Below are 10,542 nucleotides of genomic sequence, written 5' to 3'. Positions count from 1 at the left end.
TTTTTGTCATGGAAAACATCCAAGACAGCAATTAATTCACACTAGTAGCTGATTGTAATTCAAGATAGAGGTGTGAGCTTGGAAAGAGACAGAGACAATGCTTTCTGAGGCACTCTTTCCTCTCCTGAAGTGAAGGCTTAGAGGAGAGAGAAAGGCACAATTACTTCATCTTTGAAATCCTTTCACGGCTTCACAAAGAGCAGGACAGTTCCAAACACCATGTTGTGGGATATCCTGAAGAAGCAAGGAACCACACTTTCCCACTGTAATTATTTTTGTAAGCCACAAAGCCTAGTATACTATGCTGAAGCCTTATTTATTTCAAGGCAATTGTTTTTTCCCCCTAACTTTATAATGAAAATTTAAGAGCGAATAAAGAACATGATAGGATAAAACAGCAAGATATTTTAATTAGGACTAGTGTGTTTGGTAATTTTTCTAATTCATTAATTCCACAGGTTTTTGGCATTAGTTCTGTCATAAAAAGAGAAGCGGGCTTATACCAGCAGACCTGTGCTACTGCACACATCAACCCATTCAGGAACTCTGGAAATCTGTCTTCAACATTTATGTATTTGGCTTACTTGGCTCATCTGCCAGTCCAGAGCTTGAATCAAAGAAGATTATTTTCATTTCTAAAAGGAAATGACTTCTAATTACAGCTCCACAGTTACTTTTCCAAGCAAAAAATCAAAGCCTTTTTCTTCAGAGCTTCTGACAAAGCTATAAGAATTCAATATGCTCAATTAGCATTCCCATTAAGCTTCTAAAGAAAATTACAAACAACAGAATTCTTCTGAATATGGAGACGGTTCCATTAAAGTTATGCATGTTATCAAATCGGTCATTTTTATCATTTTATTCTCCTTTGCTTTCAATTATTAAAATATTGAAGGAAACTCTTCAAAACTTCACTTTATCCCTTGGTAAATACCTAGAGTATTTGCCTGTCCTCACCATCAGCCAAATACACAGTCTAGACTAGATGTCTAGGGATGCACTAGAGTTCTTGCTCTTCCTGAGAGCCCGTCAGGGAGATCCATAACCGCTGTATCACAGGCTGCTTGATAACCTGGAAACAAACGTGTTCACCTCCTCCCAAGCACATGTTCAAAGATCATCTGCAATTATATATTTATAGAAAGATTAGTATTACTGAAAAGCCAAAGCTTCTAAAGCATAGCATCATAGAATCACAAGGTTGGAAAGGATCTATGAGACCATCTTGTCCAACCATCTTCTCACTATCACTGCTACCACAAGCACTAAACCAGATCCTGCAGCTCTTCATCCAGATGCCTCTTGAACACTTCCAGGGACGGCGACTCCACGACCTCTCTGGGCAGCCATTCCAGTGCCTGACCGCTCTCTGAGAGAAAAAGTTTTTCCTCATGTCCAACCTACACCTCCTCTGGTACAACTTGCGGCCATTTCCCCGGGTCCTGTCCGTTGCCTGGGAGAAGAGGCATATTTAACCAATTCTCTGTGCACATTATGAAAAACCATGTCCGTGTGTGCTCCTGTTCTATCTTTCAGTGAAAATCACTCATGCCCTCCTTCTAGCTGCCTCGCCGCTCTACCACATACAAAACATCTGAGAGGGAATCTCCACCCTAATAATTCCACATTTAAATCAATTTTCTGTGTTATTAAAGTTAAAAAGAGACAAGTTTACCTGTCCTCTAACTGAAGTGCATCCATATTTAAAATCACTAGTTAATCTTCAGTATCAGACAGTGACTCAAGCGGGTGAAATGCTTGCCTACCTAGGAGAGATTACTGAGAACAGTTCTCAGCTTATGTGATCCTCTATTAAAGTTACTGTCAATTTTACTGATAATTCTTTTTAATTAGTCATACTGTTTTGGTATACTCCCAAATACATAAAAATTAATTACCTGTGACTTCACATCCTTATTATTTTAACCTTTTCATGCTTCACTAGTTTTCAGTAAAAAAAAAAGTCTCTACTTATCAAGAGACTGCATATGGAAGACAGGCAATCAATCGTAACAGAAGACTTAAAATTGCTTTTATGACTACTTATCACGCACTAGCAGATAATCAATAGCTTACCAAAGCCATCCATTTTGATTTGCTGAAAGAGCCATTTCCATAGTTAATTCAAATCATTGGCATCAAGTTATTTGAAAAAAAATATTAAGCTAGTAAATCGACTGTGAACTCTACTGTGTATTTAACATCGTCCATTACCTTGAACTTATTATCAGATAACCTCTGATATTACTGTAATTATAGTGAAAAGAGTGAAAAAAATGCAAATGGAAAGTTTATCCATAAATGTCAGAAGGGAAACTGCACCCAAGAGAGAATTTTATCATCAGATTTGAATTGCTTTCCAACTTTCAAAGTAATTCAAGATTGCCTATCAGTTCATCACGCATCTCTGCTTAAATTTAATTAGAAAAATTGCTACCCGCTGCTCAGATACACTGAAAACAACTTGGCCATAACAATTTACCTTTCTCAATAAAAATACACTGACAAATACATACCTGTCACAGAAATCAATCTTCATTTTCTCTTTCCTAATCTGAGCCTCAGGTTTTACCTAGACTGCTAATGAAAGATTAATACCTGGAAAATGGGTCAATTTGCTCATTTTTCAGCCAGTGGCAAAGGGCCACAGGCACTAGAGAGATTCTTTTCTCATTTACTGAATAAGAAACAACCCAAGAACGTTAGATATAGCTCACCTTCTTAATGCATTTCTCTAGTTAGCACGGCTGAAATGACAGATGCCATTGCTGATAACCAACTAATTTTTGGCTTTTAAATACACAGGTACTCATTATCTTATATCTAAATAGTTGAAGGCACATGCTACCTATCTTCAGAAAATTCAGCCTAACACGCACCAAGAGTTGCCCTGCTTTTCTATAGATAAATATTCTAATACATAATGCACAGACAGAAAAGCAAACAAACCCTTCATGTAGGAAATAAAGATTTCCCAGTATTATTGGGTCTAATACTCAGAAATGGGAGCAGTTATGAACAAAATGCAAAATGATTATGGTATTACATACGATGAACTTAAATGGAAATGTGGACAACATACACATGGTGAAACCAAACATTTAATAGCCTATCCTATAACATGAGGCCTGATTTTCCATGATCCGGAGCTCCTACATTTATTAGGGAACAGGTGCAGAAACCTTTAACTTACACCTTCAATCTTTTGTCACACTGATTATATAGGAACTTTGAAATAATGCCTGATTGAAGTTGTTCTTCCAAGCTAAACATTTATTTAAAAACTAAGCATTCTTACTTCTCATTCCTATCAAGCCCTGAAGCCACAAGATACGAAGAACACAGGCATTTATTATTCTAAAGGCAAGAGAGATCCTCAGGTAATGGGAAGCTAGTTAAGTCACAGATGAACACAACGCATTTAATAAGAAATTCGCTGTTTCCCATGTATTGATTACTGAGAAATGCACATCAGTATGCAAAATTAAGATGAGTTTCTAATATTGGAAGAAATAAAGAATTAGATGGAAGAAAAAAACCCCAAACTTCTCAGAAAGAGAAAGTATAACACTAAAGACCAGGCTAGGCAGCAAGACATGTCTCTACAAACAACCAGACTCTCCTAGAGTCCCCTGACATACTGCCAATTTCAGCTAAGTCTAAATGCCAGATGTTATTGCACAGCTACTTATTCAAAATGCTAGGTCACTTCTGGGTCTGTTCAGCTTGGGGAAAAGAAGACTGAGGGGGGAGGATCTGATTAACGTTTATAAATTTGTAAGGGATGTGGGAAGCAAATGGGTGAGATGAGGCTCTTCTTGGTGGTGTGTAGCAATAGAACAAGGAGTAATGGCCTAAAACTTGAACGCTGGATGTTCTGTGCTAACATGCGGAAGAGCTTCTTTATGGTAATGTTGACAGAGCACTGGAACAGGCTGCCCAGAGAGGTGGTGGAGTCTTCTACTATGGAGATATTCGAGACCCATCTGGACGCCTACCTGTGCGACCTGCTGTTGGGAGACTGCTTTAGCAGGGGGTTGGATTTGATGATCTCTCAAGCTCCCTTTCAACCCCTGCAATTCTGTGATTCTTTCCTTGCCAAAAATGTTAAGAGAAACACACGATTCTCCTACTGATAAAAGCCAAAAAGAAGTGACACCCTAAATGTTCAACTGTGCTCAATTATGGACTCATTCTAGGATGAAGAATAAATATCATCCCTGACAACCAGAGCACAGAAACTCCACTGTATACTACGTGGGTTTATCTAACTCAAGAGTTAGGTGTCTAAATACACCAAGACTGTTATCCTTAGAATCATGTTATAGTGCTTCATACAGCAAGCAAAAGAACTTCAGTGCATTTACTAACAATCCCAAAACCTTGAGTGCATTTACTCTGCTGAGAAAGGAATAATTAGAAACCAATTAAATCTCACCTGATGCTCGCTGTAACTAAATCATAAGCACAGCACGTAGTCTACACACACAAAATAAGCCAAAAAGTTGGCTTGTCTCTTTCCATTTTTAAATAAAAGATTCCAAGTCTTTGTTCATATGTGCATGTGTGCGTGTGTGTGATAAAGAAGAAAAAGGCATGCTGAGACACAACTGCTTCAGAACCTAACAATTTGCTCAATTAGCCACGAGCACTTGCAGAACCAGCGGCTGTGGGCAGCCTGGTCTGCTGGTTGGCGACCTTGGACATAGAGGGGGGGGGTTCAAACTAGATGATCATTGTGGTCCTTTTCAACCCAGGCCATTCTATGATTTGAACGTGGCATATCTAGCCAACAACTGAATTGGCAAGAAAAACCCAGTGACTGTACAATCAGATACCAAGGAACTGTCCTGAAATCCCTTTAGAAACAATTGTTATGTGGTTGCCATACACTCTAAGGTACTGAAAAGCAGCACAACCCTTGCAATGTTTATTACTTACAAACAGTAAGTGTAATTGCTATTTGGGCAGAACCGATTGGGCCTGGTTTCTTACAGAGGTGCCCTGTGTCCCCTAAAGCATCGTGTGACTGACTTGAGAATTCAAGCAAGTAATGAAAATACAAAAGGCAACTTTAACAAAGCAGCTCTCAGTTGATGACATAATCATTGGTCTGATGCAAAAAACATCCTTATCGCTAGCTTGGAATGCTGCCAAAGATGCACATTTTCAAATAACAAGTATTTGTTCATTTCATCAAGATACACTGAAGTTTTGTTGTATTTACTGTACATTTTAAATGTGGAACACAATGAATCAACAAGGCATGCAAATGTTAGTGGTTTATTACGCCTTGCATACATGAAAGTAAATTAACCTTTTTCCCCTTCCATGAAGTATTCAAAACCCAAGACCCAATTTTCTGGTGAAAAAGAAAGAAAATCACGGAACTCAATTTTTGTGCCAGTAGATTTCACCTTACCATCAGAAGTCAGTTTTTGTAGTTTCCAAACTGTTTGTTTGGAGGAGCTTTTTGTCATTGGCTTTAAGCTGGTGGTCCTATGCTCAGACTCATCTCCTCGAGCCCACAGTTCTCCACAGGGCTGCTAGGCCCACAGATTGTGAAGTCCCTGCTGACAATTGCTAAGGACTCCAAGACAATTGGCACAAAAATAAATACTTTCTGTATAGAAAGATTCATCAGTTGTGCATTAGTAAGCAATGTTCCATAACGCAGCTAGTAGTTTAAAGTGCTGAATCTTGAATCAGCACAAAGAAAGCCACGTAGGTGTCATAGAGTACATGAGTTTTCATGCGGACTGATAATTATCTGATGGAACCTGATAATGAATCAGGTTGTTGCAAAACCAACCCAGCAGCTGATTAAATCAGCCTAATCTATGTTTAACTGCTAATTGCCTTTCAGCCTTTTGCACGACCGTGAAAAATAACTGAGCACAGAAGAAGACAAAACCTTCACAGAATAAGTACATCAAGAATTGACTAAAGTGGGAAGAAGGAGAAGAAAGTATCCTTCCAATGCTGAGACACACAAGGGTATTTGTTTGTTTGTTTGTTTTAATTTAATGACTTGAGCATACTGTTAATAAAATATTTACTAAGGACTTTCTGAGACAAAGAAAAAATATTATTAGAATTGATCAGATTCAGAAAATATAGGGGCAAATATAAAATGATGCAAAAAAGCAAGGTTTTCTCAGAAAGTGAAACACAGCTAACAGTGAATTAATTCCTAGAGATAAACTAGGACAGTAACAATCAGGAAAAACAGACTAGTACTTGGACTAATTAAGTAAGTGGTTCAAACATGTAACCTTTCACCTGACAGAGGCAGAGACTGCTTTTCTTTTTGTTATAAGGTAATATACTCGTCTTGTGGAACTTGAACTCTTTGAAAAGTTTATGCTAACTCATTTTAAAACATCACCGAAGCTGTAGCTTACACTCTCCTAAAGGAAATTAAGATTTGCATCTGTATTATGAGACAGAACTTTAAATAATGACTTGGAATGCTGTTTTGTCATGGGCTTTGGTGTCTTTTCTGCAAGATAATTTTTGCAATGAATTTCAGAAGAGTTTAAACTTCATTTTCCCCTCCCTGAGAACTTCTGAATCAGACACAACAGGTGGGACTTCACAAGCAAATTAAAACCCAGGGAAGCCATAAATAATGTAGGTGTGAATTACAGGCTGTTAATTTAGCTCTGTGTTTGAGCTTCAGCAGCAATAAAACAGTTGAGCTCCCAGTGCTCACCTTACACGGGATAAAGCATTCAGAATAGCTAATGTGCTCTCCATAGGTGAAAACTTTGTTTACTCCAGAGGATGAGATTCTGCCTACTCTAAGAATTTTTAACAGTACAACCGTTTCACAACAGTAACTGGTGCTTATGTTATCTTAGCCGTAATCATAGAGAGAACTGAACAGAGAGGAACCTTAGAAGATTTAAGAAGGGCAACTCTTGCATCTAGGGAAGAACAACCACGTCCATTTGTACAGATTAGAGGATGAGCTGTCGGAAAAGCGCTCTGCAGAGAAGGACCTGGGTGTCCCAGCGGACAACAGGTAGGCCATGAACCAGCAGTGTGCCCTTGCGGCCAAGAAGGCCAGCAGTATCCTGGAATGCATTAAGAACATGGCCAACAGGTCAAGGGAGATGATCCTCCCCTCTGCTCTGTCCTGGTGAGGCCACATCTGGAGCACTGCGTCCAGTTCTGGGTTCCTCAGAAAGACAGGGAGGTTCTAGAGACAGTCCAGCAGAGGGCCACAAAATCAGCTTGGCCCTGGAGCATCTCCCATATGAGAAAAGGCTGAGAGACCTGAGGCTGTTCAGTCTGGAGAGCAGAAGATAGAGAGAATTTTATAAATACTTATAAATATGTAATGAGTGAGAGTAAAGCAGATAAGGTCAGGCTCTTTTCAGTGGTGTCCAGCAAGAGGACAAGAAGGAACAGGCACGGGAACTTCCATCTGAACATGAGGAAAATCATCTTTACTGTGAAAGTGACAATGCACAGGAACGGCTGCCCAGACAGGTCATGAAGTTTCCTCCTCCGGAGATACTGAAGACTCACCTGGATGCTTTCCTGTAGGGAAACCTGCTGTAGGGAACCTACTTCAGCAGGGGCTGATCTCCAGAGGTCCCTTCCAATTGCTACAATTCTGTAATAGCCCTAATGAGACTGTGATGGCACTTAATTACAGTGGATCATTGGTGATAAGCTGCAGGAGGGAGAGTCACAAAGTGAAGCAACCATCGATGAAGTTCTACCTTCTGGCCGTGCTCAATTAACGTGCTGATTTAGAAATACTATTATCACATGTTATTCTTTATGCCCACCAGATGGGACCACCAATAACCTCCGGCTCTGCCTGGAAGATGTGCAGCTTTGTGACAATTTGCACCATCTCTGCAAATAGCAGAAATGCAAAACAGTTTTATTTTATTTTATTTTATTTTTTTTCCCCACATGTATGAACACTAATCATACAGCACTCCACACAGCTTGGAGCAGATTTAACAGAATTACTAATACTGCCACAAGGCAGACATCAGATCAACTCTCAGAAGGCATAATGTAAGTACTGGTACTCTTTTTGAGGAAAAAATGTTTCTCTAGTAACGAAGGGATCCATTAACTTTGCTGGTCTCTTTCATTTCACCTGCAAAGACCATAAACAAAGCCCAAGCTGTCTGGATGCTTCATTGCTAATGCATCAAACTGCTTTGGAATTTCAAAAGGAAAGAAACTTGGAAAGAAAACACTCTATTTACCTCAGCAAACTCAGCAAATTGGTAGAGGCCATTTAAAGACAACTGATCTTCTAAGACCAAAAAAACCCAGAACCTTTTATTTCCAGTTACATTTAATGTTTTACTTATAAATGCTCCATTTTAGGGGTCAGCTGAGTAGAGATAATGTAAAGCAGGACTTTTTAAGATACTGCTTTTGAATACTCCTTGACATTCTTTGTTAAAGATTCATTAACATTCCACCTCATGTTTGTTGTAAAAAATAAAAAATGGACTTAAAAAGTAAATGATGACGCTGGACTAATAATACTCCTTTAGCCTTTGTAGTGGTTATCATTAGGGAAAGAAAAGAGAAGCCTGAAAAAACCCAAACAGTATATTCTGTTCTATTTGCTACTCTTGCTGAAAGATTCAAATATTACAGAGTAGTAAATTTTGATTTTCAAAAAAGCAACAAGAACTAATTAGTGCACGTAACTTGACATTAATCATTCTGGGGAGTACACTGGCCACACCAGTTTCTATGCAACCTGAGACTGGGGATAGGGTCTTGCATCATTACGGATTCTTGCCTACATGGTGTAATGCAAACTTTTTTATATCATGCAGCCATCTCCAAAATACTTCTGACCGAGTTTCTCTGCCCAGGCTGCTTCATCAGATTGGAGGATCCTGTTATTTCACTGCCAGAGGACTCTCTGCACCTCTATCATACTGCTGTTTGCAGGACAAATGTGTGTTTTATTAATTGAGGGATTTTTCTTATAATTTATATATATAAAATCGTCCGATTGTGTAACTGCATTATAATTTACAAGCCGGGTAAATATTTCAAGTACCAAGGTAAAAGCTGTGGTAGAAACATCCTTCTTCCACTTATGTGTATCAAAATAGCTGCGTGACTGCAAAAAGATAAACAGCAAATAGCAGCTATTTTTATCAAGAGAACCAGTTTCTCATGTCACAGATCAGACCTCTCAAGGTGCAATTTGACACAAGAAAACAAAAAAGCTGACACCTGAACAGCTTTAGAAGTCAAATGAATGTATTTTGCAACCCAGAAGCAATCACTAGCCAGATTTCTGCTGGCCTTCCTGGCAGGCATCTCTTTGCCTTGTAGCGCCCAGCACATGCCTGTCCACAGCAAGGTTAAGAATGGAGACAGAGCTGAGTTCCTTCCATCTGTGAGAGCTGCCTCGGGACAAGCAGATGACCTCTGTCCTGCCTTTTGGCAGCTAGATTAAAAACAAATAACTAAATGGAACAACCAAGCACTGATCTTTCTTAATTACTGCCTTACCTGCCTCTGTACTGTGAACGCCACTTGATCTGTGTGGATAAAATGGGGTCACAATCTATCATTCTCTACCTAGCTTGGGTACCCCACTAACCCTGTGATGTGGCCACATACTGAGCTCAGGAATAACACGCAGTTTCCTTCAAATGATGTTACATGCAAGACACATTCATCTAATGCATGTATTCACAAAGTCAAACTCAGCCACTGCAATTAGAAATACCAAGGTGTGGAAGTGAAAAAAGAGTAGCATAAATCAGACTAGTAAAATTAAATATGGAATATCCTTTCCCTTCCCTCCTGATTTTCTGCTGCTACAAGCTGAGTATCACGGCACTGGTCTTGCTATAACTTAAAAATAAGGATACAGTTGTGAGGAAGAGCTTCTCAGCACAGAGAAGTGATCTCTTTTTGAGGTGCATAAGGCTTGTAAGATCCAATCTCCCTCCAGTTTGCCATCAGCTCTAGTCTGACTTACATAAACTCCCTGAAACTTGTCCCAGACCCTTCTTATACAAAAAGCATAATAACTGAACATCATGACTGCTACAAAACTTCCTCTCCTCTCCTAGAGGTTGTGCTGGCTGTTTAACCAGAGCCTGTAGTATTGGCCTGTACAGAAGGAGCTGATGAACTCCTGCATACATGAGTGACGTTTTCAGCTGGTTCTAGATTGGATGAAACGACTGTGAGATTTTGAAACTTGCTAAGGATGTCATTCTGTCAAAGAAGCAGGGCAGCTGCCCTGCTACAGGGCCCAAGCTCTGACAAAGCTGGAAGCCTAACGTGTGGGATGGCAAACGTCTACGTGGAATGGGACAGCAAAGCAAATAAGGCAGAGAATAGCAAGAACCTCCACATTTACAGCCTCATCCTCCCCATCTCTTGGTCACAGAATGCAGGACAGAGATAGTGTCTGAGATGAAAAAGGGAAGTCATGATCTCACTGTCAATAGTCAAAGTTAACCTAATGTCAGAGTTGATCGGGTGGGGAATAAGCCCAATGATTTAACTGGTTCTGCTTTTTTT

The 10,542-nt window shown here is 39.5% G+C and overlaps 1 protein-coding gene across 7 annotated transcripts in view; it reads right to left on the bottom strand.

Annotated features, from left to right (window-relative positions):
* Window positions 1–10,542, bottom strand: part of PCDH15 (protocadherin related 15) — a 566,546-nt gene that overhangs the window by 206,589 nt on the left and 349,415 nt on the right. The gene's annotated exons all lie outside the window — the stretch shown is intronic.

This window comes from Meleagris gallopavo, chromosome 8 (assembly GCF_000146605.3).
Source record: "Meleagris gallopavo isolate NT-WF06-2002-E0010 breed Aviagen turkey brand Nicholas breeding stock chromosome 8, Turkey_5.1, whole genome shotgun sequence".
Taxonomy (NCBI): domain Eukaryota; kingdom Metazoa; phylum Chordata; class Aves; order Galliformes; family Phasianidae; genus Meleagris; species Meleagris gallopavo.
Note: the sequence above shows the minus strand (reverse complement) of the source record. Positions and strands in the feature narration are given on the sequence as shown.